This window comes from Dromiciops gliroides, chromosome 4, assembly GCF_019393635.1.
Source record: "Dromiciops gliroides isolate mDroGli1 chromosome 4, mDroGli1.pri, whole genome shotgun sequence".
In the NCBI taxonomy this organism is placed as follows: domain Eukaryota; kingdom Metazoa; phylum Chordata; class Mammalia; order Microbiotheria; family Microbiotheriidae; genus Dromiciops; species Dromiciops gliroides.
Genome location: NC_057864.1, coordinates 103,124,124 through 103,151,585, shown reverse-complemented (window position 1 = coordinate 103,151,585; position 27,462 = coordinate 103,124,124). Strand labels below are relative to the sequence as shown.

Here is a 27,462-nt window from a genome sequence, read left to right as displayed (position 1 = left end):
TGCTTAGAAAAATTAGCAATCTGAAAGAAATATGATAATGCCTGGCACCTATAAACCCCGAATGGATATGTAATCTAGAAGTAATAATAACTTTAAAAGTTAGAGGTATAAAGATGGAGATGCCTTTCACAGCTGTGGACAAAGAAGAGTTCTTGACCAAAGAACAGATAGCTATGATCACAGGTGATGAAATGAATTATTTTAATTACCTAAAATTGTTAAGTTTTTGCACAAACAAAATCATTGAACTTAGAATGGAAATAGTTACCTGAAAAAAGATCTTTGCAGACAATTTCTTTGATAAAGGCTTGGTATCCAGTAATACAGGAAATGTATGCACATATACAAGTAAGAACAGCAGCTATTCCCCAAGAAGTAAATGGCCAAGGAATATAAGCAGGAGGTTTTCAAGTAAAGAAGTCTAAGCTAACAACAATGTGAGAAGATATTCCACATCACTAATAATAAGAGATGCAAATTAAAACAACTCTCAGGGTCCACTTTTAACCTACTAGATCTCAGAGTTGACAAAAATAGAAAATGCCATTTGTTAGTACTGTGGTTTCAGAACATGACTAATTCGAAATTTTGTTTTGCATGACTTTATATCTGTAATAGGCTTTGTCATTCTTTCCTTCTCAATGGATTGGGAAGTGGAGGGAGGGAAAGAAAGCATTTGGAACTAAAATACAATAAAACTGAATTACAAAAATAGTGGAATGTAGCCTGCAAAATGGGAAGATAGGCTCACAAAAGCATTGTTGATAGAGCTGTGAGGTTTGCTCACTTTTCAAAATTGTTTTCCCATACCAGGGGTTTTGTGAGAGGGAGTAAAGCTAGTGAGAATAAGGTGTGACCATTATCTCCTTTGGAGCAACCAGGGAAGGTGACTTTTATTCTGGTCTCCAAAAGAGAGCATTGGATTTCTACCAATATTTGAGTTGTGATGGACATGAATTAATAAACGAAAAAGCCTTTGTTAAATATCTTGTAATATGACAAAGAGCTGTGGATACAAATAGAAAAGCAAGATAATCCTTGCTCTCAAGAAATTCTCATTCTAACTGGAGAGAGGACACATGAAACTAGGTCTCAGATATGTCAGGTGGAAGAGTCTCCTGGCCCTTAAGGTATAGTGACAAAGCAGATGGTAATGCATCTTCTTTAATGCAATTCCCACTGATTAAAATTGACATGGAGAAAATAGGGTAGGGGGTTCGGGATAGAGGTTTGGGGTCCTTAGGAATTCCTCTTTAAAGAATTACACCCTCTTGCACACAAAAGCAATTAGAATAAAATAGTAGTTTATTTAGGGGCTGGGAAGGGAAGGGAAACCAAGAGAGAAATCGCATGGGGAGAAAGGCATGGCACAGAGTGTGGTTGTGAGATACCAATCTCCTTGAGCAGGAGACAGGCAGATACTTTTATAGAGGTCTGATGAAGTGATCGTCTGACCCCTATTGAGGGAGGACCGCCCCACTCTGGTGGTGGCTGAAGGAGTTGGGTGAGGGGTGGCTGTGGCTCTCTCAAGCCATTTCTCTCCTCAGGACCCAAAGATAGCAGCCACACCTAATCTTATCTCCCCAGGGGTGGAGGGAGATTAGAATGAAGGGTGAGGGTCCTGGAGCTAGCTCCGCTGGGATCTGGTTCCACTTATCTCTTTTGGTGTGTCTGTCCTTTGGATTAGTTTCTCAAGGAGAAGGTTCTTTGATGTACCCCAGAGAACTTCTGGGGTGCTCTGGACTCATAACAAAAATCATACCCTCTAAAAGAAAAAAAAAACCATCTCTCTTTCTGATGTTAAGCATTTGACAGCCCCAAGAAGGTAATTGAAACCTTCTTTTCCTGGTTTTTAGGTTGGTTGGTGGTTTGATGCTATCTGTATGGCCCTGGGCAAGTCACTTAAACTCTTTTTTACTTATTTTTCTCATCTGTAAAATAGGGTAATGATAGCACCTACCTCGAAAGATTGTAGTGAGGATCAAACAAGATAAGAATTGTAAAGCTTCTGGTGTTATATAAATGTTAGCTATAATTATTATTGTCACTGTATTTAGTTACTGTGGCTGCTAAGGGGACAGGGCTATAGCCACCACGGAAGCATTTGCCAGGTTGCCTCTTCACAAGGTTTGCTTCCCAGGACGATGGTTTTCGGGGGTGGGCTAGAAGCAGAACCAGTGGTCTGAGGGATTTTACCACTCCTAGAAGTTGGTGTTGATGGTCTCTATGTCCACAGTGATTGTTCCTCCCAATGATGGTTATGGGGCCCAGGCTGGAAGTAGAATCAGTGGTCTGAAATGTACTGCTATGGGGGCAGCTAGGTGGCGCAGTGGATAAAGCACCAGCCCTGGATTCAGGAGGACCTGGGTTCAAATCCGGCTTCAGACACTTGACACTTACTAGCTGTGTGACCCTGGGCAAGTCACTTAACCCTCATTGCCCTAAAAAAAAAGAAATGTACTGCTATTCCCAAGCTTCCTTATCTGAGGCCTTGGAGATCTCCATCAGGGTCTGAAGGAAGGCCCAGGAGATAATGGTAGTTTGACTTGCCTGCATGGAAGAAAAATAGGAGCCACAATCCTTTTACTACATCTATAACTACTTTCTGCCTTGGATAAGTGATGCTGTTTTGTCCACAAGAACTACTTTTACAATTGTAAAAACTATTTGATCTCGGGGCAGCTAGGTGGTGCAGTGGATAGAGCACTGGCCCTGGAGTCAGGAGGACCTGAGTTCAAATCTGCCCTCAGACACTTAACACTTACTAGCTGTGTGACCCTGGGCAAGTCACTTAACCCCCATTGCCCTGCAAAAAAAACAAAAAACAAATGTTGAAAACTATATCTACATGTAACTGGAAAATAATAAAATATTTATATGGGAGAAAAAGCCTCCTTCACCTGGTCTGTCACACTATCAGTTCAACCAGAAGCTCCCTGTGGAACAAGAAGAGAGGCGGTATACACACACACACACACACACACACACACACACACACCCTACACCTTGAAGCTAATTGGCTGGTAGCATTCAAGTCCATTGATTGACATGACTTAAAAGAGGTCCATGGATAGAGAGGCAACTTCTGGGAACCAATTAGACCTTAGAAACCTCAGAAAGGTCGAATTCTTTCTCTGCAGGTAGGTGGGGCCCCTGGTTCTCACAAATCCATTTCTTAGATTCTTTCCTGGATTCTTCCTCTCACTGACTGCAATCTCACCAATGCAGGTCTTGACAGCTCCAGGCCTTCTTACAATGTGATTCTTGTTCATGTCTTTTTAATTCCTTCTTAAAGGGTCTTCCCCAATTAATGGATGCTTTTTTTGTCTCTCTTTTTTTAAATAAAAATTTTCCAACAACTTTTGTTTTTACACCACCCAAAGTTCCCCGTTGTATCCCTGCCCCATTTTCTGTTTCTTTTAATATTTTGAGAGTGTCTCAGATGTCACTGAGAGGGTCCATCTATTATCACTCATTCTCTGTACCTAACTGACTCATCCGTTTCTTGGAAAATGTCTTTTAACCAACTTCTCATGTGCAAGTTATTCTTTTCCTTTAATAAACATTTTTATTTAAAGTTTTGAGTTCCAAATTCTATCCCTCCCTCTCTCCCTCCTCCCCCCTCTCTGAGGCAGTAAGCATTCAGATATAGGTTATACATGTGCAGTTATGTAAAATATTACCATATTAGTAATTTTGTATAAGAAAACTGAAATAGAAGGGAAAAATTGAAAGAAAGAATGTAAAAAATAGCAAACTTCACTCTAAGTTCAATCAATACCAGTTCTTTCTTTGGAGGTAGATACTATACTTCATCATTAGTCTTTTGGGATTGTCTTGGATCATCACATTGCTAAGAATAGTTAAGTCATTTACAGTTTTTCATAGAACAATATTGCTGTCTCTGTGCACAATGTTCTCCTGGTTCTGCTCATTTTACTATACATCAGTTCATATGTCTTTCCAGAGCTTTCTAAAATTATTCTGCTTGTCATTTCTTATAGCACAATAATATACCACAGTTTGTTTAGCTATTCCCCAATTTGCTGGGCACCCCTTTGATTTCCAATTCTTAGACACCACAAAAAGAGCTGTCATAAACATTTTTGTACAAATAGGTATTTTTCTGTCTTTTGGGATGTCTTTGACACCTAGCAGTGGTATTGCTGGATCAAAGGTTATGCAGTTTTATAGCCCTTTGGGCATAGTTCCAAATTGCTCTCCAGAATGGTTGGATCAGTTCGTGACTCTACCAATGGTGGATTAGCATACCAGTTTTCCCATATCCCCTCTAACATCCAAGATTTTCTGTTTTTGTTATATTTGCCACTCTTATATGTGTGATGTAGTAACTCAGAGCTGTTTTACTTTGCATTTCTCTAATCAATAATGATTTAGAGCTAAAAAAAATTAAAAAATTAAAATTAAAAAAAATAATGATTTAGAGCATTTTAATATGACTATAGATAGCTTTGATTTTTTTGTCTGAAAACTGCCTGTTCCTATCCTCTGACCATTTATCATTTGAGAAATGATATAAATTTGATTTAGTTCTCTATATATTTGAGAAATGAGGCCTTTATCAGAGATACTTGCTGCAAAAATTCTTTCCCAATTTTCTGCTTTCTTTACAATTTTGGTTACATTGGTTTTGTTTGTGCAAAACCTTTTTAATTTTATATAATCAAAATTATTTATTTTATATTTTGTAATGTTCTCTATATCTTCTTTGGTCCTAAATTCTTCCCCTGTCCATAAATCTGACAGATAAACATGCTCCCTTACTTTGCTTATGACATCTTTTTTTTCTTTTTTTCTTTTTGCAGAGCAATGAGGGTTAAGTGACTCCAGGGTCACACAGCTAACAAGTGTCAAGTGTCTGATGTCAGACTTGAACTCAGGTCCTCCTGAATCCAGGGCTGATGCTTTATCCACTGTGCCACCTAGCTGCCCTATGGAATCATCTTTTATGTGTAAATCATGTACCCATTTTGACCTTATTTTAGTATATGTTATGAATGTTGGTCTATACCTAGTTTCTGCCATGCTGTTTTCCAATTTTCCCAGCAGTTTTTGTCAAATAATGAGTTTTTGTTCTAAAAGCTTGGATCTTTGGGTTTATCATATACTAGTTTACTAGTTTATCATATTACTATAGTGTAATTTGTACCTATTCAATTCTACTGATCCACCACTCTATTTCTTAGCTAGTACCAGATTGTTTTGTTAATTATCACTTCATAATACAGCTTGAGATATGGTACTGCTAGACTACCTTCTTTCACATTTTTAAAAATTTATTCCCTTGATCTTCTTCCAGATTAATTTTTATATTATTTTTTTCTGGTTCTAGAAAATATTTTGACAGTTTGGGATGGGTTAGGTAGGATTGTCATTTTTATTATATTGGCTAAGCCTACCCATAAGCAAATGATATTTTTCCAATTGTTTAGATCTGACTTCATTTGTATGTAAAGTGTTTTATGGTTCTGTTTGTATAGATCCTGGGTTTGTCTTGGCAAGTAGACTCCCAAGTATTTTACATTGTCTACAGTTATTTTAAATGGAATTTCTTTTTCTATCTGATGTTGCTGGACTTTGTTGGTAACTTATAGAAATGCTAATGGTTTATATGGGTTTATTTTGTATAGCACAAAATATTATTGATTGGCTACAGTCTACTTACTCCTACCATGTGTTTTTTCATTGATCTTAAGATTACTGTTCAAATTTGCTGTACCAGCCAAAGTTTATCAGCATGGGGAAATTTTTTTTTTTCAGATGGACTAGGTCCAATAAGGAAAAATAGTTTTGCTTATGTTGCTCTGATGTTAAGGTTCTGTTTGGGAGACCATATTGGTGGCTAGGGAAATCAAAGATTAACAAACTATTGTATAAACAAAAGAAGAGAGTGTACTGAAAAGGAGGGCAGCTATCTATAGGTAGAAGTGTCAATCTGAGAGGAAAAGGTTAGAAATTTACATTTACTAGCTGTGTGACCCTAAGCAAGTCACTTAACCCTGTTTGCCCCAGTTTTCTTTTGTTTTGTTTTGGGTTTTTTTTTGGGGGGGGGGGAGTTTGAAAGATGGCGAGGCAATGACTATAGAATGGCCAAACAATTATGTCATATGAATGTAATAGAATACAACTGGGATATAAGGAATGATGAAAATAAGGAATTCTAGAAACATAGAAAGATTATGACAAAAAAAAGAAGAAAAGAAAGAAAGATTATGACATAAAAATTGGCCAAGGATTCATTAATAGATACTGCTGCTAATAATACTTATCAACACACATAAACATTTTAATAAGCAGTTTATTATATTCTCTGAGCATAGATTCATGGTATACAAAAACCAGTGCCCCTCCACCCCCAAGCCCCCCCCTCCCATTGAACAACCTTATATAAGTTTTAGTTACAAGGCAGGACAGATACAATGGAATTTTTTTTTACAAGATACAATGGAATTTCATTCTTTCTTTCTTTTTAATTTTTGCAGGGCAATGGGGGTTAAGTGACTTGCCCAGGGTCACACAGCTAGTAAGTGTTAAGTGTCTGAGGGCAGATTTGAACTCAGGTCCTCCTTAATCCAGGGCTGGTGCTTTATCCACTGTGCCACCTAGCTGCCCCCGATACAATGGAATTTTAAAGATAGTAGAATGGGAAGATAAAAATTTATGCACCAAAGAACAGATAGCAGTAGGGGAAAGTCTACATCAGGTAGAACTTTAAACTAGGGATAAAGCTGGAATTTGTAGACTAACTACAACCATTAACCCTAGAGCTAATTATTTGTTGTTATTGTTTTTAATAGTATTTAATTTTTTTCAATTATATGTAAAGATAATTTTCAAAATTCATTTTTATAAGATTTTGAGTTCCAAATTTTTCTCCCTCCATCCCTTCCCTCCTCCCCCCACAAGACAGCACCCAATCTGGTATAAGTTAAACCTATTTCCCCATTAGTTGTGTTGTGAGAGAAGAATCAGAAAAAGGGAAAAACCACAAGAAAGAAGAAACAACAAAAACAACCAAAAAAGTGAAAATAGTGTGCTTCAATCTGCATTCAGACTCCATAGTTCTTTTTCTGGATTTGGAAGGCATTTTCAATCATGAGTCCTTTGGAATTGTCTTGGATCATCATATATATTACTGAGAAGAGCTAAATCTATCACATTCATCACCACATAATATTGCTGTTCCTGAGTACAATGTTCTCTTGGTTCTGCTCACTTCACCCAGCATCAGTTCATGTAAGTAAGTCTTTCCATGTTTTCCTGAAATCTGCCTGCTCTTCATTTCTGAAAGCACAATAGTATTCCATTATATTCATATACCACAACTTGTTCAGCCATTCCCCAATTGATGGGCAATTCCTCAATTTCCAATTCTTTGCCACTACAAAAAGAGCAGCTATAAATATTTTTATACATGTGGGTCCTTTTCCCTTTTTTACCTGGAGCTAAGTATTTGAAACATTCATCTTAAGTGAATAGAGGTAATAAAGCCAAACCAGAAATTCTCTTAACACTAACTAGTTAATCACTTGAACTAAAATTTTATATCTCAGCTAAATTCTGCAAACTCTAGCTAGTGATATGACTTGTTTTGTCAGGTAAATGGCAGCAACCGAGGCAAACTGGAAAAATTCTCTTATGACAATTTGTACAAAGTAACAGGAAGCAAGAGAAGAACCAAAAGAATATACACAATGACTAATAACATATAACTAAAGGCAATACTAAAAGATTACAAAAAACCCCAAAACAGTGGACAATGCTGGAATCCCAATTTCAAATAAAGCACGCATCTCTGTTCACATTCACTAACCAACAAAAGTATAAAGTGACATAAAACATCAATCACAATTATACCAGTCAGCTGTTTTGATTCAGTATTTTCAGAGATTGCTTTGTAAAAGGAATTATTTGGGTATTTGTTGGGAAGTGTCTTGTATTAAAACACAATGTATCCACTTTTTTTAAAAGAGAGAAAAGTGGGGGAAAGGCAGCATGAGTTCCTTAGACTATTGCCAATACTTACAAGTACTGTTTAGATGTTCTTAATATGTATTTTTAAAATGAAGGCTCAGAAGTGAAACACTGAACTCACAGAAGGTTCTCAGTCGGTGGGGCTTCTCTCCCAAATCTCTTTGGCTGATGTCCTCACCCCTGGTTTTCATCTGAGAACAGAAGAATATGGCTCATGATTCTGTCCCCAGGAAAAAACAGGACCAGGTAGGAAGGGAGGGAGGCAGTATGTGAACACTCAAATTCATTGCCTCCAATTTCTCCCCATCTCTAATCCATCTTTTGTATGACTGCAGAATTATTATTTGCAAAGCACAAATCTAACCTCATCACTCCCCATGCATGAGAAGTTTGAGCGTCTTCCCAACTGTCTCAGGATAAAATGCAAACTATTGTGTCTGGCATTGAAAGCACTTTACACTCTGGCTCTGCCCTCTCTTTGCAGATTGTTTTCACATGAGTCCTCCTCGTGCAATCTTCACTCCAGCCAAACTGGCCTTCTTGTAGTTCCCAAAACACAGCATTCTTTCTGCTGTTCTGTGCCTTTGGGTAGAGGCTGGCTCCCAAGTTCCACCTCCAACAAAGGGCTTGATTCCTCAGGATGTTCATGTCCTTCTTCCAAATGACTTAAAATGTATTCTGTATTTGCTTACCTGTGTGTGCCTTTTGTTCCCATCCCTTCCCACCCATTCATCCTCAGTAGAATGGAAATTCCTTGAGAGAGGGGACTATTATTTTTGGTTTTGCAATCCCCATGTGTGGTATGAACAACAACTCTGGTGAATCTCTGCAGGCCCTCAGATACCTATGTAGTCATGCAGTCTTATATGGTTACCCTGTATCTCTACTCTTCTGCCATGAGAAAGAACTCAGGGTCACAAATAAAAGATCGCATTTACACAGCACTCGAAGGCCTGTAAATCACAAACATGTATTCTTTCCTCTGATCTCCACAACATCCCTGTGTGGTGTTGGCAGTACTATTATCTCCATTTTACAGACGAGGAAACTGAGGATGAGAGATGTTAAATGACTTGTCTGGAATCACACAGCTATTAAGTGGCAGAGGCAGGTTCTGAGCTCCATGCCCAGTACCTGGCTTCAAGGGAAGTGTTCCGCCTCAGAGAGAGAATTGCATACCCCAGATCTGCATAATCCACAAGATCCATAATATAAGGTCCAGACTTCCCCCTCTTCAGAGTGGCTCTGTGCTTGGTCTAGGTTCCATAGACTGGCTGCCCCCAGGTCCTTAGCTTGGTATAGAAACTCCCAAGTTGCTCTCTATCTCCATATGGGAAGATCATCCTGTTCTCTTCAATATGCATGTGTCGAGGATGGGGCTGCAAGCACGGCTGGTTTCCTGAAAGGGAAGTTTGTAGAACCACAAGGCCTCCCCAAAGAACCAAGTCTCAGCCTCTTTTCATAGCCCCTCTCTCCCCTCTGTCCAAGAAAAGTCAGCTTTCCACCTCTGGAGTCCATCTCCAGTGGACTAGCCCAAGGATAAATAGTCTATAGGTATAAACATTCAGAAATTCATAAACATGTGAATTCAACAAGTATCCAGGATAAGATGAAATCATATATCACCTTCACCAGAATTCTTCACACTTGGTTAAGAGAGCAGCTGGGTCTTGCCCATTTCCTCCAGGGGAACATCTGGCCACAGACATTGTAATCTGTTTTTGTTTTCTTTTATATGGTCCTGACCTTAGATTTAGTTCAAAATTCTTTTCATTTTTTAAGTGTTTCAATTGAGTACTCTGAGGCATACAGATTGAAAGGCTTCTCCTATACCTAAGGATGGTCATGTAGAAGTTAGTGGAATTCTCTGGCTTGGGGAGCCCTAGATACTTGCAGAGTGGGGTTCAGGCAACCCCAGGAAAAGATTATCCCAGTCAGTGGGCAGGTGTGGGAACTCAGGGACAGATCCAAGTTCCAGAGGCTGAGGTCTGGGGCACAGTCAGGCATTTGAAATATTTCATACATTTTTTTCATTCATTCAATGAATATTGATTAATCTATGCTTAATATAAGGAAGCATAAAGTATGCTCCCTGCCATCAGAGGGTTTACAGTCTCATGTGGAGATGAAATATGTACACAAATCTATAATACAAGATCGGATGAGATGGATAAGTGCCACAAGAAAGGTATCCATTTAGTGCAGGGGATAAAAAGGTGTTCACATAGCTGAACAGTCTTTATTTCAGATTCAGACTCTTCTAGGCCTATACCCCATAGATCAAAGAAAGAGGAAAAGGACCCTTATGTATATAAATATTCACAGCAGCTGTTTCTATAGTTGAAAAGAACTAGAAACTAAGGGGATGCCCATCAGTTAGGAAATGGCTTAACAACTTATGGTATTTAAATGTAACTATTGTGCTGTAAGAAATGTTGAAGGGAATAGATCCAGGCATGCCTGGGAAGACTTGTAAGAACCAATGTAGCGTGATGTGAGCAGAACCAGAACAATTTATGCAATAGTAACAATATGTTTTATATCTCTTAAAATTAAATTTCATTTTTATTTTCAAAGCTCAGACTTCTTTCTAGCACTTCCTTTCCCTCCACCCCCACCCCACTGAGGAAGCAAGAAAAACAAAAAACTGTTACAAGGATGTGCTCTCAAGCAAAACAAAATTTCACTGGCCATATCTAAAAAAAAAATATGTCACAATCCGTGCTGTGAGTCCATTGTCTCTTTGTCAGAAGAGGGACAGCATGTTTTATTAGTTTCTGGTGTCTTCACCTAAGGTCTTGTCCAAAGAATTGACAACTCAGTCAATCTCCATGATTGAACAGGTTTTATTAAGGGAGGTGTGTGTGTGTGTGTGTGTGTGTGTGTGTGTGTGTGTGTGTGTATGTGTGTGTGTGTGTGTACTATTTTATTTTATTTTCCAATTACATGTAAAGATTGTTTTCAACATTCATTTTTGTAAGATTTTGAGTTCCCAATTTTTCTCTCTCCCCCCTCCCCAAGACAGCAAGCAATCAGATATAGGTTATACATGTACAATCACATTAAACATATTTCCACATTAGTCATGTTGTAAAAAAAGAATGAGAACAAAAGGGGAAAACCACAAGAAAGAAACAACAGCAACAAAAGTGAGAATAGTATGCTTCAAACTTCATTCAGACTCCATATTTCTTTTTCTGGATGTGGAGAGCATTTTCCATCATGAGTCTTTTGGAACTGTCTTGAGTCATTATTTTGCTGAGGGGAGCTAAGTCTATTACAGTGGATCATCACACAATGTTGCTATTACTGTGTACAATATTCCTATGGTTCTGTTCACTTAGCATCAGATCATTTAAGTCTTTCTAGGTTTTTCTGAAATCCACCTGCTCATCATTTCTGACAGCATAATAGTACTCCATCACATTCATATACCACAACTTGTTCAGCCATTCCCCAATTGATGGGCATCCCCTCCATTTCCAATTCTTTGCCAACATTAAAAGCAGCTATAAATATTTTTGTATATGTGGGTCCTTTTCCCTTTTTTACGATCTCTTTGGGATACAGACTAGCAGTGGTATTGTTGTGTCAAAGGGTATGCACAATTTGATAGCCCTTTGATCATGGTTCCAAATTGCTCTCCAGAATGGTTGGTGATCCTGCCTTTTGACTTCTCAGTAACAACTTCTTCTTCTTCTTCTTCTTCTTCTTCTTCTTCTTCTTCTTCTTCTTCTTCTTCTTCTTCTGCTTCTGCTTCTGCTTCTGCTTCTGCTTCTGCTTCTTCTTCTTCTTCTTCTTTGCTTGTAATTTTTTTCTTTCACTTGAAAGTTCTAGATTTTAGCTTTGATGTTCCTAGGAATTTTCATTTTAGGATCACTTTTAGGAGGTGATTGGTGGATTCTGTCTATTTTCATTTTTCTCTCTGGTTCTAAGAAATCTAGGTAAGCTCTCTCTGGTCTTGGAGCTGCTGTTGGAGCGGACTGGAGACTGGCTGCCATAGAAATTATGGACTCTTGGTGAGCCACCCTGTCTTGACTCCTGGAAAAATCTGGAGTGTCATAGACTCTCTAAAAAAATATTCCAAGATCGATCTAAGATGGCGACTGTGGAACCAGAAACCACCACCACTCCTAATACCCAACGTGCAGAAGAAGAAAAAACTGAAACCAATCAGGAGGTTGCCAAGCCTGAACACTACATTAAACATTCACTACAGAACAGATGGGTGCTCTGGTTTTTTTTAAATGATAAGAGCAAAACTTGGCAAGGAAACCTTCGTCTGATCTCTAAGTTTGATACTATTGAGGACTTCTGGGCTTTATACAACCATATCCAGCTGTCTAATAATTTAATGCCTGGCTGTGACTACTCACTTTTTAAGGATGGGATCAAGCCTATGTGGGAAGATGAAAAAAACAAACGAGGAGGACGATGGCTAATTACATTAAACAGACAGCAGAGATGAAGTGACTTCGATTGCTTTTGGCTAGAGACACTCCTGTGCCTTATTAGGGAGTCATTTGATGACTACAGTGATGATGTGTGTGGAGCTGTTGTTAATGTTAGAGCTAAAGGCGATAAATAGCAATATGGACTACTGAGTGTGAAAACAGAGATGCTGTTACACATATAGGGAAGGTATACAAGGAAAGGTTAGGACTTCCTCCCAAGATAGTGATTGGTTATCAATGTCCCATGCAGACACAGCTACTAAGAGTGGCTCCACCACTAAAAATAGGTTTGTTGTTTAAGAAGACACCTTCTGAGTATTCTTTCATAGGAGACTGTGTCAAGCAATCGAGATTTGGGAACTGAATCAAAGCCTCTTCAAAAGCAGAGTGGACTGCATTTAAATTTGTTTTCCATCTAAATGTTGCTAAGCTATATGAGAAGTCTCATTCGCCTTTGTCTTATACTTCTGTGTTCAAATTTTTTTTCTATTTTGACTAGAGTAACCATTATTCCAATCAAAGAATTCCAGTACACATCATCCCCAGAATCCCTAAATGTGTTCCTGGCCCACTCTGTAATTGCTTAATAGAAGCATTACTATTATACAAACATTTATCTATCCACAATATTCAGAAAAGAACTTGCATTTCTTTACCTTAAAGAGAATTACTTCTGTTGTACATTGCATTATATGTGTAACATATTTTACTGGTTTAAAAGAGTATTATGCATACCATTTTCTAGAAATTTTCTTTGTTTCTTTTTTATAGCATCATTTTTTGCTATGCTTATGGCTGCTAGATTTAATTTGTTTCCCTACTTGGTGACATTAGTAATTCTGATTTCATTTGTTTTGGTTTTTTTGTTTGTTTTATTTTTTGCTCATGTAACATTGGTGAAGGATCTGGTAATATGACATAAAGGTGAAAAAACATTAATTTTGTGCAAAAAAAAAAAAAAAGAAAAGAAAATATTCCTATCTATGGAAATACCCCTAATTCGCATCCTCTTGTCATATTGTCTGCTTTTAAGTTGAACTGTCAAACTGATTTGTATCATGCTAATGGGACTGATAACACCTAGTGCTAATGAGGCAGGAAAACAAAAAGTTAATCAATCTGGATCTGATTAATTTACCAGTAGAGATCTAAACTAAGGTCTGTAACCAGTAAGCAGAGACAGTTTATATAACTTCACTAAAAAAAAGTCTTTGAACTCCTTCTTTGGAAGGAATCTTTACATGTACATGTCTGCTTGCTCTTGGGACAAATAAATTGGTGCTGTGTTCTCCTAAAAAAAAAAGAAAGAAATATAGATAATTTCAAGTTTTCTTGAAATATGATGTATAGGTTCTTTTTTTGGTCATAGTTTCCACATAGTTCAAAGATCTTCAAATTTTCTCCCCTCTATCTGTATTCAAGGTCAGTTGTTTTTGCTATGAGATGCCTTACATTTTTTTCTTTTTTTTTTTCAGCTTTTTTACTTTGTTTTGAAATTTCTTCTTGCCTCATGGAATCATTGGCTTCTATTTGTTCTATTCAAATTTTCAAATAGTTTATTGCACAGGGTTTTATACCTCTTAACCAAACTGTTCATTCCCTTTCCAATTTATTCTTCTGTAATTCTCATTTCTTTTCTAAATTTTCCTCAAGTGCTCTCTTTCCATTTATAAAAATATTTCAAAACCATTTTTTAAAAAGTCTTTCTTCAAGTCTTCTAGGAATTCTAGTTGAGTTTGTGCCTGAGCTGTATTTTTTCTGAGGCAATGCCTGTAGATGTTTTGGAGTCATTCTCTTCTGCATTTGTGTCTTGAACATCCACATTTTCGCATATTTGTTACCATAATAGCTCCTTATGGAGAGATTCTTTTTTCATTTGCTCATTCTTCTAGACTATTTCCTGACTTCAGACTTGATATCAGTTGGTCTCTGTGGCACTTCTGTAAAAAAGTTTGGGGTTGGGCCTATTACTGCTTTCTTCAGGTATTGAGTTGGCAGAGGGAGTGGGGAGGACAAGCATTTATATAGTGCCTGATATGTGCCAATCGCTGTGCTAAATGCTTTACAAATATTATCTCATTTGACCCTCGCAACAACCCTGTGACGGAGGTGCTAATATTATCTCCATTTTACAGTTGAGGAAATTAAGGCAAATGGAGGTAAAGTGACTTGCCCAGGGTTACACAGCTAATAAGTATCTGAGGCCAGATGTGAACTCAGATCTTCCTAACTGCAGGCTTGACCCTCTGTCCACTGGATCAGCCAGCTGCCTAGGAATGTTGTGTTATTTCAGGATCTCGGGGACAGACTGAGTGCTCCCAAGCTTTCAGTACTCCCAAAGTGGTATGATCCGGGGCAAAGTCTGATTGCTACTCCCCTGCTCTGAGCTCTGTAAATTCCACATCTGGTTTGGGGTCTAACCAAGAATAAGCTGCTCTTGGACTCTGCCCCTATAAGCCAACTAGAAGGTCTATTGGCTTTACAGCATCAGCATTGTAGGCTCCTTCTTGGCCCAGGATTCTCACCCTGGTTATTCTTCTGAGGTCTAGGTTAGATGTTGGAAGTGAGACCCTGCTTTGTACTTGAAGTCGTAGTCACACTGCTACTGCTGGAGCTGCTGCTAGCTTCTGAACTTCCTCCCTTCTAAGCATTTCACCCAGAGCCTTCCTCCCCAGAAACCCACTGCGGTTTGCAGGTTCCCTTCTCATTCCCGTCAGACATGGAACTGGGTAGTGGGTGACAAAGCTGCCAGTTGGCACTTGTTCCTGTCTCACTGGTTTAGTTCTGTGGGTGCCCTGAAATGGGTCTCCTCTTGTCCTAGTTATAGCTTCTTCCTGGGCACTTAAGTGTTCCTTGCTTAGTGAGCTCCTGGCCTGACTCCAATCCCCAGTGTTGGCATAGGAAGACCAAGCTAGGTTAGACTAGTTAGACTGTGACTTTTTCTGGATTTTCCCATCAGGATTCAGTCTGGTGCATTTTCTAGATGTATTAGAAGCGACCAGTGGAGAGTTCACTGAATTGCTTCCTATCACTCCACTTCTAACAACAATATAGTATAAACAGCTTTGAAAGATTTAAGTCAAAGCAGCAAGCATTTATTAAGTACTTATGATATGCCAGGCACTTAAGAACTCTGATCAAGGCAATGACCAGCTACAATTCAGAGGACAAATGAGAAAGTATTCTACCTACTTCCTGACAGAGATGTGATGAACTGAAGATGCAGAAAGAAACATACATTTGGGACATGACCAATGTAAGAATTTTTTTCTTTTTGTTTGACTTGGCATATTTGTTAGAGGATTTGGTTTGTTTTCTTTTTCCTTTTTCCTTTGGATAGTTGGGAGGAAAAGAGAATAGGAAAGGAAAGGATAAAACAAAGCAAAATATCAACAAACAGATAAGAAAAGAAAACAGGGGAAATTGAGATCACATGGGATTTGAATAATGAAAATGTAACTGGGGCTCATGTTCATTTGTATAAGATATTCCTCATTAATGGAGACTGGTTATCCAACTCAGCCCCTTAGGTACCCTTAGAGTAATAGTTCTCCACCAATGAGGAGAGTCTTATGCAAATAGCCTTGAGCCCTGGGTCACAAAAATCTTAGCTATGGAAAGATATTTAAGAACCATTTAAAGTTCAAGCATTCACAGGAATCCTATCTCTAGCACTAATAATCTCTAAGGTCCCCTCCAGCTATAAAATCTTATTGAGTCTATGAGCCTTGACAGATGCTCATGCAACCTCTTCCTGAATATTTCCAATAACAGAGTTCATTAACTCATAAGATGACACATTCCGTTTGGGGGACATGTTGGCTTTTTAGAAAGTTCTTTCTGATAGTGGACCAACATATGCCTCCCTGTAATCTCTACCCACTGGACCTGGTTTGGCATTATAAAGTCATATGGATCAAGGTTTACTCCTCTTCCCCACTTCAGGTCTTCAAGATCTGAGGATGGCTATCTTCCTCCTGCTAGGAAGGCTCTTTAGATTAAGTCATTTCTGACTTCTCTGACTTGCTCCTCATTCAACATCTCTAGCTGCTCAACGTCCTTCTTGAAGTTCAATGCACTGAAACAGAAACAACAGATATGATCTAACCTGATTCCTTTTGATTCAGCTTAAGCTGCAACATATGAACTGTGTGCTTTGTCAACTTTGTCACACACAGATCTATAGTCAAGTACTTGTACAAATCTATACTTTTAACCTGACCTCATTTACATTTATCTTTATTTTATCAGTGCTGAGGAAAGAAAGAAGAAAACAGGCTTTTATGGAACACCTGATATGTGCTAGGCACTGTGCTAAGTGCTTTACAAATATCTATTTCTATCCTTACAATATTCCTGGGAGGTAAGTGCTATTATTATCCCCATTTTACAGATGAGGAAACTGGGGCAGACAGAAGTTAAGTGATTTGACCAGGGTCACACAGCTATGTGTCTGAGGTAAGATTTCAACCCCCATCTTCCTGACTCCTGGCCTAAGACTCTGTTTTGCTATGAAACTATTTCATACAAGATTGTTTGTTACTAAAAAAGGTACTTTTATTATATTCTGTCTAGTCTTCTACCTACCTAGTCTTAATCCTCTCATTCTCACCCTCTATTAGGATCTCAGATGAATTTTCTCTATGCCCAGATTTGATCATATTCCATTCAATAGGACTGAATCTCACTTTCCCTCCTCTTGGAATGCCTTCTTCCTTATACCCCTCACCTCTTCACCCTTTGGATGCCCTCCAGTTTGTTTCTCCATCTCTATCTACTAAAATCCCACCATCTTTCAAAAGCCAATCATATCTCTTCCATGATCCTAGACTGATTAGTCTCTCTGCCCCAACCTGGACATTTTCCTTGTTTCCAGGAAAAGCACTCTCCTTTTCACTTATAAAAATGAATTTGCCATGCTTGGTTTTGTATTCTCTTTACCAGCATTTGTATAGTCAATTTAGTTCAACAAACATTTTATGTACAAGAGAGCTGACAATTGTCTCTCATTTTTTGAGCCTCAGAAGGACCAGTTATTCTCCACATCTTACTTTTGGAGCCCCAAGCTGTTAAATTACTTGACTTTTGTTTTGAAATGTTCTTTTTCTTTTTCTTTTTTTTTTTTTGGTGAGGCAATTGGGGTTAAGTGACTTGCCCAGGGTCACACAGCTAGTAAGTGTTAAGTGTCTGAGGTCAGATTTGAACTCAGGTCCTCCTGAATCCAGGACTGGTGCTCTATCCACTGCACCACCTAGCTGCCCCGTTGACTTTTGTTACACAGCCAATAAGTATGAGTGCCAAGTTTGAAATGCAAGACAGCTCATCCAAGCCCAGCATTCTTTTCTTCTTCTCCTTCTTCTTTTTTTTTAGCAACAAACATTTATTTTATTTTTTCCAGTTACATGTAAGAGTAGTTTTCAACATTCATTTTCATAAGATTTAGAGTTCCAAATTTTTCTCCCTCCCTCCCTCCCTTTCCTCCCGCCTCCACAAGATCACAACCAGGTTATGTATGTACAATCCACAAGTGTTTTTTTTTATCAGGTCTTTCTATGGGGATGCATAGTAAGCTTCCTCATTAGTTCCTTGGGATTGTCTTGGATCATTGCATTGCTGAGAGTAGTTAAGTCATTCACAATTGCTCATTGAACAATACTGCTGTCATTATGTACAATGTCCTCCCAGCTCTGCTCACTTCACTATACATCAATGTTCATTAGTCTTTCCAGGTTTTTCAGGGATCATCCTGTTTGTCATTTCCTGTAGCACAAGACCATTCTGCTACAATCATATAGCACAGCTTTTCCCATCATTCCTCATTTGATGGACATTCCCTTGATTCTCAATTCTTAGCCTCCACCAAGAGTTGCTATAAATATTTTTTGTACAATTTTCCCCCTTTTTCTCTTTTTCATGATTACTATTATTAACTGTTTCCCTTCCATCCTATCCCCTTCCCCATGATATTTATTCTATTATCCATCTTCTTTCATCCTATCACTCTTCAAAAGGGATTTGCTTCTGTCTATCCCCTCCCCCACTCTGCCCTTCCTTCTTTTGTCCCTCTCTCTTTATCCCCTTCCCCTCCTATTTTCCTGCAGGGTTAGAGAGATTACTCCACCCAATTGAGTGTGTGCATTATTCCCTCTTTGAGCCAATTCTAATGAGATTGAGATCTTTGAGCCAATTCTGATGGGTGTTAGGCTCATTTACTGCCCAGATTAAATAGATTACTCCTCCCAGTTGGGTGTGTGTTAGTCCCTCCTTGAGGCAGCTCTGATGAGTTTAAGGTCTTTGAGCCCTTTCTGATGACTGTAAAATTCATTTACTGCCCTGCTCCTCTCTCATCTCTTCCCCCACTCCCTAAGCCTTTTTCTGTTTCTTTCATGTAAGATTTCACTTCTGCCCTTCCCCCTCCCCCAGTGCATTCCCTTCACCCCTCAACTTAACCCTAAAGATGTCATCACCTAGCTAGGTGACACAGTGGACCCAGCGGTATCCCAGCCAAAACCTGGCCTCAGACACAAGACAGTTGCTCACTGTACGACCCCAGGTATGTCCCCCAGCTCCAATTTTTTTATGGTTCTCTAGCGCCTTGTATTTGAAAGTCAAATTTGCCATTCAGTTCAGGTCTTTTCATCACAAATATCTGAAAGTCTTCTTTTTCATTAAAGTCCCATTTTTTCCACTGAAAGATAATGCTGAGTTTTGCTGGGTAGGTGATTCTTGGTTGTAATCCCAATTCCTTTGCCCTCTGGAATATCATATTCCATGCCCTCTGGTCCTTTAATGTAGAAGCTGCTAGATCTTGTGCTATCCTGACTGGGGCTCCACAGTACTTGAATTCTTTCTTTTTAGCAGCTTGCAATATTTTCTCCTTGACTTGAGAGCTCTGGAATTTGGCCATGATATTCCTAGGAGTTTTCTTTTTGGGATCTCTTTCTGGAGGTGAACGGTGGATTCTTTCAATTTCTATTTTAGCTTCTTCTTCTAGAATTTCAGGGCAATTTTCCCTGAGAATATCTTGGAAGATGGTGTCTAAGCTCTTTCCTTGATCATGGTTTTCAGGTAGACCAATAATTTTCAAATTATCTCTCCTGGACCTATTTTCCAGGTCAGCAGTTTTTCCCAGAAGATATTTCACATTGCCCTCTATTTTTTTATTCATTTGGATTTGCTTTATTGTGTCTTGGTTTCTCATAAAGTCACTGGCTTCCATTTGCTTAATCCTCATTCTTAGGCAATTATTTTCATCAGAGAACTTTTGTACCTCCTTTTCCATTTGGCCAATTTGACTTTTCAAGCTGTTGACTTTTTTCTCATGCCTTTCCTGCATCACCCTCATTTCTCTTTCCATTTTTTCCTCTCCCTCTCTAACTTTATCTTCAAAGTCCTTTTTGAGCACCTCTATGGCCTGAGACCAATTTGTATTTTTCTTGGAAGCTTTAGATATAGGGCCCTGATGTTGACATCTTCCTCTGAGGGTGCCCCTTGGTCTTCCTTGTTACTGAAGAAACTTGCTATGGTCCTCACCTTTCTCTGTCTACTCATCTTGCCTTTCTTTTACTTGACTTTTAGCTCTTTAAAAGTGGGGCACTGTTTCCATGCTGCAGTATCCCAAGCTTAAGAAGTCCCAGGTGGTATGATTTAAGGAGGATCAGGTTCTTCACTCACCTGGCCTGTTCCCTGGCCTGTAGATGACCCCAGACCAACTTGCTAATCAACCAGCTTTGTATGTTGTGGTTGTTAGCTCTGACGAGCCTGTGCCCCTCCCCCACCTGGGCCACTTCTACTCAAACCTACCTCTTGGTTCTCAGCAGGGGTGAAAAATCCAAGTTCTGCCTCAGCACCAGCATAGACCCCTGTAGTCTCCCCCCTTCCCTCTCACCAGACTGTGAGCTTAGTTCCAGATGACACTGGTGCTTCAGCTGATTCAGAGGCTCTGGGGGTCTCCTTCTCTGGTGAGGCCTTCCTGGGACTGGATCTGTGTCAGGGTAACTGTGGGGTTGGGCTCGACTCCTGTATCAGTAAAGCAACTCCCTCCTTCTGACCTTCCAAGTCGTTCTTGGTTAGAAGATGATTTCAGCACATTCTTCTGTGAGTTTTGCTGCTCCGGTCATTTTCCTATGGCGTTATTTGGATGTTTTTTGGAGCAATCGTGTTGTGAGTTCGAGAGTTCACTGACTTTCCTCTGTCATCTTGGCCCCGCCCAGCATTCTTTTCACTATTTCATACTGTTCCTCAATGACAAGAGTCCAAGCTCCTTAAAGGAGCCCACTTTCTACTGGGGGCCAAGGGGCAGGGAACAGAACATGGATACAGGTAAGTATGACACAAGATAGTATGTGATGGGGGCAGATTCAAGATCCAGACAAAGTACTAAGAAAATGTGAAGAGGGAGAGTACAGTTTTGAGCTGTGGGTATCAGGGAAGCTTCATGGAAGAAGTAACTCGAGTGGAGGTCTCAGTGATAGATGAGGAGGAAGTACATTTCTGGTGTAAGGGATGGATGGCTTAGCTGAAAGCACAGTCAGAACACACAGGTCAGAGAAACATCTAATAGTCTGGTTTTGAATGTAGAAGGCATGAAAGGAAGTGTGAGAACATAGGAGATTGGATGATCTGAAATGTCAGGTTAAAGTTTATATTTTATATCATGGGCAATAGAAAGCCATTTTTGGAGCAGGGAAATGACATGGTCAGACTGATACTTCATAAAGATTATTTTGAAAGCTTTGTGAAAGATGAACTGGATAGAGTATAGGCAGGAAAAACCAGAGAAACCAGTTAGGAGGTTATTATAATAGTCCAGCTGAGAGGAGGTAGGGATCTAAAACCCAGTGGTAACAATGTAAATAGAAAGAAGGGACTAGATATTCAACAGGATTTGATAACTGGAGGGGGTGATAGAAAAAAAAAAGAATAAAAAATGACCCTTCAACTAAATCACAGCCTCCATGAGGATATAAAACAGAATGCTGTCAGTCAACAAGCAATTATTAAGCACCTACTATTTCCCAAGTACTGTGCTAAGCACCGAAGATTATAAAGGAAGGCAAAAGGCTGCCCTTATTCTTCCAAAGCTCACAGTCTAACGGGGGACACAAGATGCAAACAACTGTGAAAAAACAAGATATAGAGCAGGGCTTCTTAAATTTTTTCCACTTACAACTCTTGAGGAATTTTTATGCGACCCCAAGTATATAGATATATAAAATGGGTATACATAACCTTTACTGTTGCCAAATTTTTTGCAAACCCCCCCCCCCCACACACACACACACATTCAGTTACAAGACCTCACATGTGGTCGGGACCCACAGTTTAAGAAGCTTTGGTATATAGGATAAAATGGAGATGATCAACAGAGGGAAGGCATTAGCATTAAGGAAGATCAGAAAAGGCTTCTGGCAGAAGGTGAGATTTTAGCTGGGACTTGAAGGAAGCCAAGAGGCAGAGATGAGGCAGGAGATCATTCCTGGGTTGGGGGACAGGTGGTGAAAATAATCTAGAGATGTCTTATCTTTAGATCTGACCTAGGGCCTCCGTTGCTCTGCACACAGCAGACATCTAATACTTGTATGTTGGATCGAACTGGCTTTGGCCCATCACCCCAGTTTAGGGGAATATTTTTTTATTTCTGATTCTATTGCATCCTTCTGCTTTGTGTCACACCTAGAGGTTCAGTTCAATGCAACAGGCAAAGGACTGAGAACTGAGTATATTTCTCAGGACTGTCATATAATGTTTACCTCTGAAACTGAAATTAATCAGAATCAGAATAGAATGGGTGAGGTTAGCCATCTGAAGAAGTACAGATGAAACACATTACCTTCTGACAGAAGTGATGGACTTAGGGTACAGATTGAGATACTTATTTTTTGACATAATCACTGAGAATTTATTTTGCCAGACTATACACATTTGTTACAGGAGGGTTTTTTTTTCCTTTCTTTTCATTTGGGAGTAGGGATAGGAAGAAGAGAAGGTTTTTTATTGTAAATTTTTTTCTTTAAATTAAATTAAAAAAAAAGAAAAACTCAAGAACTCTGATCAAAGCAATGACCAACTACCTACAGTTCCAGAAAACTCATAAAAAAAAATATTTTAACTATCTCCTGACAGAGATGTGATAGATTCCGGTTGAGATATATATTTTTTTGGACATGGCCAATGTGGGGGAATTTGCTTTACTTGACCTATTTACATTTAATTTCCTATAAAGATTTTTATGTTTTATATTAATTATAAAAGTTTTGGTTTTGTTTTCTTTTAAATGGGGGGGTTGGTTGGAGGGAGAGAAAAAATGATTGTTGGCTGCAAAATAAAATGGGGGAAAGGTGCTTTATTACACAATAGATTTGCAGTTTCATGTGTAATCTTTTTAAAAATTATGCTATGTTATGGAAATGCTTGTTTTATTCCACAAATTAAAAATAAATTAAAAAAATTTAAGTGCTTTACATGTAGAATGGGGGTTGAATAGACTATGCCCAAAGCTGACCTTTTCTGATTCATGCTGTCCACATGGGCCTGACTCAGTGCTGGGCTGGGCTCTTTGAAATGACTAAGAAGGATAAGGATGACTTAGTGACTATTTAAAAAGGACTGACCCCCAGCTTTAGGGTTTCTTCTCTTGTGGCTACTATGTCCTGCCATACACTTGAGGAAAAACCCTAAGCTTTATATATAACATCGAGAGAAACATCATATATAAACATATTATCTATCTATTGTCAACTGAAACAGAAGGGGCTTCTAACCTGAGGGTGCCTGGAGCCACCCTCAGAGTAGGCTAGAGATAGGTGAGTCAGGAATGAAATAGAAGTTTTATTTTCAAAGTGAGAGAAAGGGCTTGCAAGCAAGTAAGGACACATGTGCCCACCGGGCCCCTGGGGGTGGGGGGAAGCCAGAAGAAGCAATATGTGGAAATCTCAATACTTATTCTAATGGCCAAATAGTGAGCTTTCGCCAGGACAATGAGGGGTAACAGCAACAATGTGGTAAGTTTGATTCATGACAGGACTACATGACTGGAACATGGGTCCTTGTTCAAGCTCAAGAGAATGTCTGGTGCTGATTAAAGAAATACGATAATTATGTGATTTTGCCAGAGGGTGACATCATCCAGAAGGTGGGTGCAAAGGATTGTTGTTTTGCCAAGTTCAGTGACACAGCTTGCTTGCTGGGCCTTAGCTCTGGAAAACAGGGGGTCTCCCAATATTTTGTCTGCCTCTACCTACCTACTTACCTACCTACCTTCCTTCCTATCCATCCATCCATCCATCCATCCATCCATCCATCCATCCATCCATCCATCCATCATCTTATATAATAATGTAACCCCAACAGCAATGGGATGGGGATTTAAAAAGCTGAAGAATGAATACAGAAGTAGCCTATCCTCACCTCTCATTAGAGGGTGAGATAACCCTCGGACTAGACTCAATACTGGTCCTGTCCATGGATCCAGAGTGGATAGGGACTCCTTTAAATGATGTTGTGGGAGTGATGCACCAGCTCCTTGGGCTCAGCCACTGTTCACAACGTTAGACAAATAATCTGATCTTCACAACAGCTCGATGAGCTAGTTACATCCCCATGATCACACAACCAGTAAGCGCCCGTGATGAGAGGAGATATTGACATCGTTCATAGTTGCTTTCCAGTCTTCCTCATTAGACCCAGCTCTTTGAGCACTGGGACTTCCGTTGTTGCTGTTTCCCTCCTTCTATCCCCAGCACTCAGCACAACGTCCGCTCGAGACAAATCAGGCACTTAAATAATTGTTGACTAATTGATAGATAAACACAACACAGTTTGAGTTAGGAGAAAGAATGCTAATAGCTAGGGGAGAGCAGGAAAGGCCACCTAAGAGTAGGACATGCCACCTAAACTGATCCTTAAAGGGAGTCATCTATGACCCCGCCTTTCCAGCTGCTTTACAGTTCAGCCCTAACTAGATGATGTGGCTGCATGCTGAAAATTGAACATACCGTTCCCACCTTCCGCAGGAGGCCTTTCCTAATGTCCATTAATGTTATAACCTTTCCTACGGCGATGATCTATAACTATATCTTGTTTGTGCATACTTGGTTGCAGTTGCGTTCCACCCTACCCCACCCCCAATTGGCCCAATTAGAGAACAGGGACTATCTTAAACCTTTTATCTCCAGCTCTTAGTACCTAGCATGTAGTAGAGTAGGTGCCTAATAAATGCTAGTTGACTAACAGGCTGATCTCTCCTCCCTACTTTGGAAGGGCTTTCACAATCCAATTTTTTTAGCCCCTTCAGTTGTATTTCTCCCATCACCTCTACTGCCAATCTCTTCTCTTGCTTCTCCCCCTCCTTCCTCCTTCCCCTCTTTTCTTCCCTCCCCCTCCTTCCTCTCTATTATCCCTCTCTTTCGATCTCCTCGTGTCCCCTCCCCTCCTTTTTCTGTTTCCCTCCTCTCCCCCTGCCCCTCCTTCCCTTCCCCTCCTCTCCCCTTCCCCCATTCCTCCCTCCTCCTCTTTCCTCGCCATCCTTCCCCTCCTCCAGTTCCCCCCTTCCCCTCTCTCTCTTCCTCCTCCTTCTCCCCTCCCCCCGGCTCGGCAGCCTCAGCAGGCACAGCCAAGCGCGGGCGTAACCGCTCTGCGCAGTTCCTTGCTGCGTCTGCTCCCAGTGGCCCAGTTTTCTAAGGCAAAAATCAGGACACGTGGTCTACCAGACAGACGCTAGGACCAAGTAGACAAATGAGGAACTAAATACACTGGAATCGTGCATGAGCAGCAAGGTTGGGGAAGGGAGAGAGGCGAGCGTCTTCCTTCTGGGTTCCACCGTGCAAGCTTTGAGTTTCTTTTTCTGGTATTGCGGAAAGGTTGCAAAACCAGAGTGGGTGGAGAGACACACACACGACCTTCACACTTCCTATAGAAGGGGCAGCGCCGCCCCACTCTGCAAGGAGCCCGGATAGCTCAGTCGGTAGAGCATCAGACTTTTAATCTGAGGGTCCAGGGTTCAAGTCCCTGTTCGGGCGTCGCGTTTTTATTTTCAAAAAGCTTCCTCTTTTTTTAAATTTAGCAATTTGAGAAACGAAACTTCTCGTTTGAGGATATCTTTGCGGCGCTTTCCTGCAAAATTCTAGCTTTCCTGCGACGGCGTGACGTATTGTCTCTTTATGATTCTGGGAGAATTCCTGCCTAAAATTTGGCTAGTGTTTTACGTTACTTGGGTGCGGGGGATTATAACAGATGTTTTCAGAAAATTTTGCAAACCAAAAGGCAGCTCACGCCCGAACAGGGACTTGAACCCTGGACCCTCAGATTAAAAGTCTGATGCTCTACCGACTGAGCTATCCGGGCGCTCTGTGAGCTTGCTCTTCCGTAGCTTACTTGTTATATTCCTAATGGACAACTAGTTCTTTCTGAACTGTCGCCAAATTTCATTTGTAAAATATGCTTCTATAGCAAAGTAAAGAGCGAGAACTAACAGACCTTCTTGCTTTTTCTTCTTCTAAAGAAAACAATTAATAGAACCCAGGAGGTAAATCAACTTTAAGCAAATTATTAAGTGAGATAACTTGTGTAAAGCTCTTTGCAAACTTAAAACGCTAGCTTAATGTTAACGGTTATTATTGGTATTACGAATAATGATTATGAATGCAGAGGTGGCTGGGTAGAAACTGGGAACGAAATAAATTCGGCAAGGGCTAGTCATTTTTTTTTTCCCCTAGGCAAGTTACTATTGGCAAGACCGGCTCCACAGATGGGTTCCTCAGAGGCTGACGGTTATCAGAAATGACAAAATGAAAATATAAAATATAAAACATTCAGAAGGCAAACCTTGAGGTCACTGTAGTTACTGCCTTAATGCATTACCTCCAACGTATGGGCTGCTTAGTACATAAGTGTCTGATATGGCACCAATTTAATTAACTACTAAAGACTGGCCATCAGTTGATGATTTTTAAGCCATAAATTATATACAAAGTGGCCCTCAGTTGTATGTCCTCTCCCATTCCCCATCCCTTTCCACTTCCAAAATTGATTATAGCAAAATAGTATAAAAGAGGACTAAGAATCACTGTCTTTAGACTACATGGGAACATAAATTTAACATTATCAACTGTTTTTGCACATTTACACCTGGATATTAGCACTGGGCCTGGAGTCAGGAAGATCTGAATTCAAATCTGACTTCAGACACTTTTTTAGCTGTGTGACTCTGGGCAAGTCACTTCGCCCTGTTTGCCTTGGTTTCTTCATCTGTAAAATGAGAGGACACACTGGAGAAGGAAACGGCAAATCACTCCAGTGTCTCTTCCATGAAAATACCATGAACAATAGTCCATGGGGCTACCAAGTGTCAAACACAACTGAAAAACAACCTGGATATCAAATAGGCATCTGAAACTTATCTCATTTAAAACAGAACTCACATTTCCTCCAAACTTCCTCATTTCTGTTGAGCATACCCTGTCTTTCAGGGCACCCAGGTTTGCAACCCTGGAGTTGTACTCACACTATCTCTAGCCTACACTATATACAGGCCTCCTAATTGGTCTCCAGGCTGCAGATCTCTTCTCTTTCTAATCAATCTATCCTCACACACCTGGCAAACTGATATTTCTAAACTGAGATATACCCTCCACTCTCACCCCATCTGCAAAATGCAAAAATTGCATAGCATACTTCCAAATTGTTTTTCAGACAGTCTCTTTCATAATGTTTTGCAAATGAGCTTTTCAGCTACCAAGTCTCTGACTGGCAAGAAATGTTTAGTGGTTAAGGTGGTTCCCGGGCTCCTTCAGTTTCTTTTCAAATTTCCTTAAATCTACTGAACTTTGCAAAGCAATGATGACAGCCAGAGTCAGTGTTTTTACTTTTGTCCTTTTTGTCCTCAATAGCTTGTTTAAAGAGGTCAGGTAGACGCTATAATCTGCTGCTACAATGCAGCATAGTGGGTTTTTAAAAAATCATTTTTATTCTTCTTTCTCTGTCTCTGTCTATCTCTCTGACTCTGTCCCTGTCT

General features: G+C 39.8%; 2 non-coding genes and 1 pseudogene across 2 annotated transcripts; 2 read left to right on the top strand and 1 right to left on the bottom strand.

The window, feature by feature from the left end:
- The first annotated feature begins 12,094 nt into the window (after nucleotides 1-12,094).
- Nucleotides 12,095-12,749, top strand: LOC122725965 (annotated as a pseudogene).
- Nucleotides 12,750-25,395: 12,646 nt separating this feature from the next.
- Nucleotides 25,396-25,468, top strand: TRNAK-UUU. Its single transcript has one exon. It is a non-coding gene; the product is annotated as a tRNA-Lys (tRNA).
- A 252-nt stretch (nucleotides 25,469-25,720) lies between these two features.
- On the bottom strand, nucleotides 25,721-25,793 carry TRNAK-UUU. Its single transcript has one exon. It is a non-coding gene; the product is annotated as a tRNA-Lys (tRNA).
- Between the last annotated feature and the right edge of the window lie 1,669 nt (nucleotides 25,794-27,462).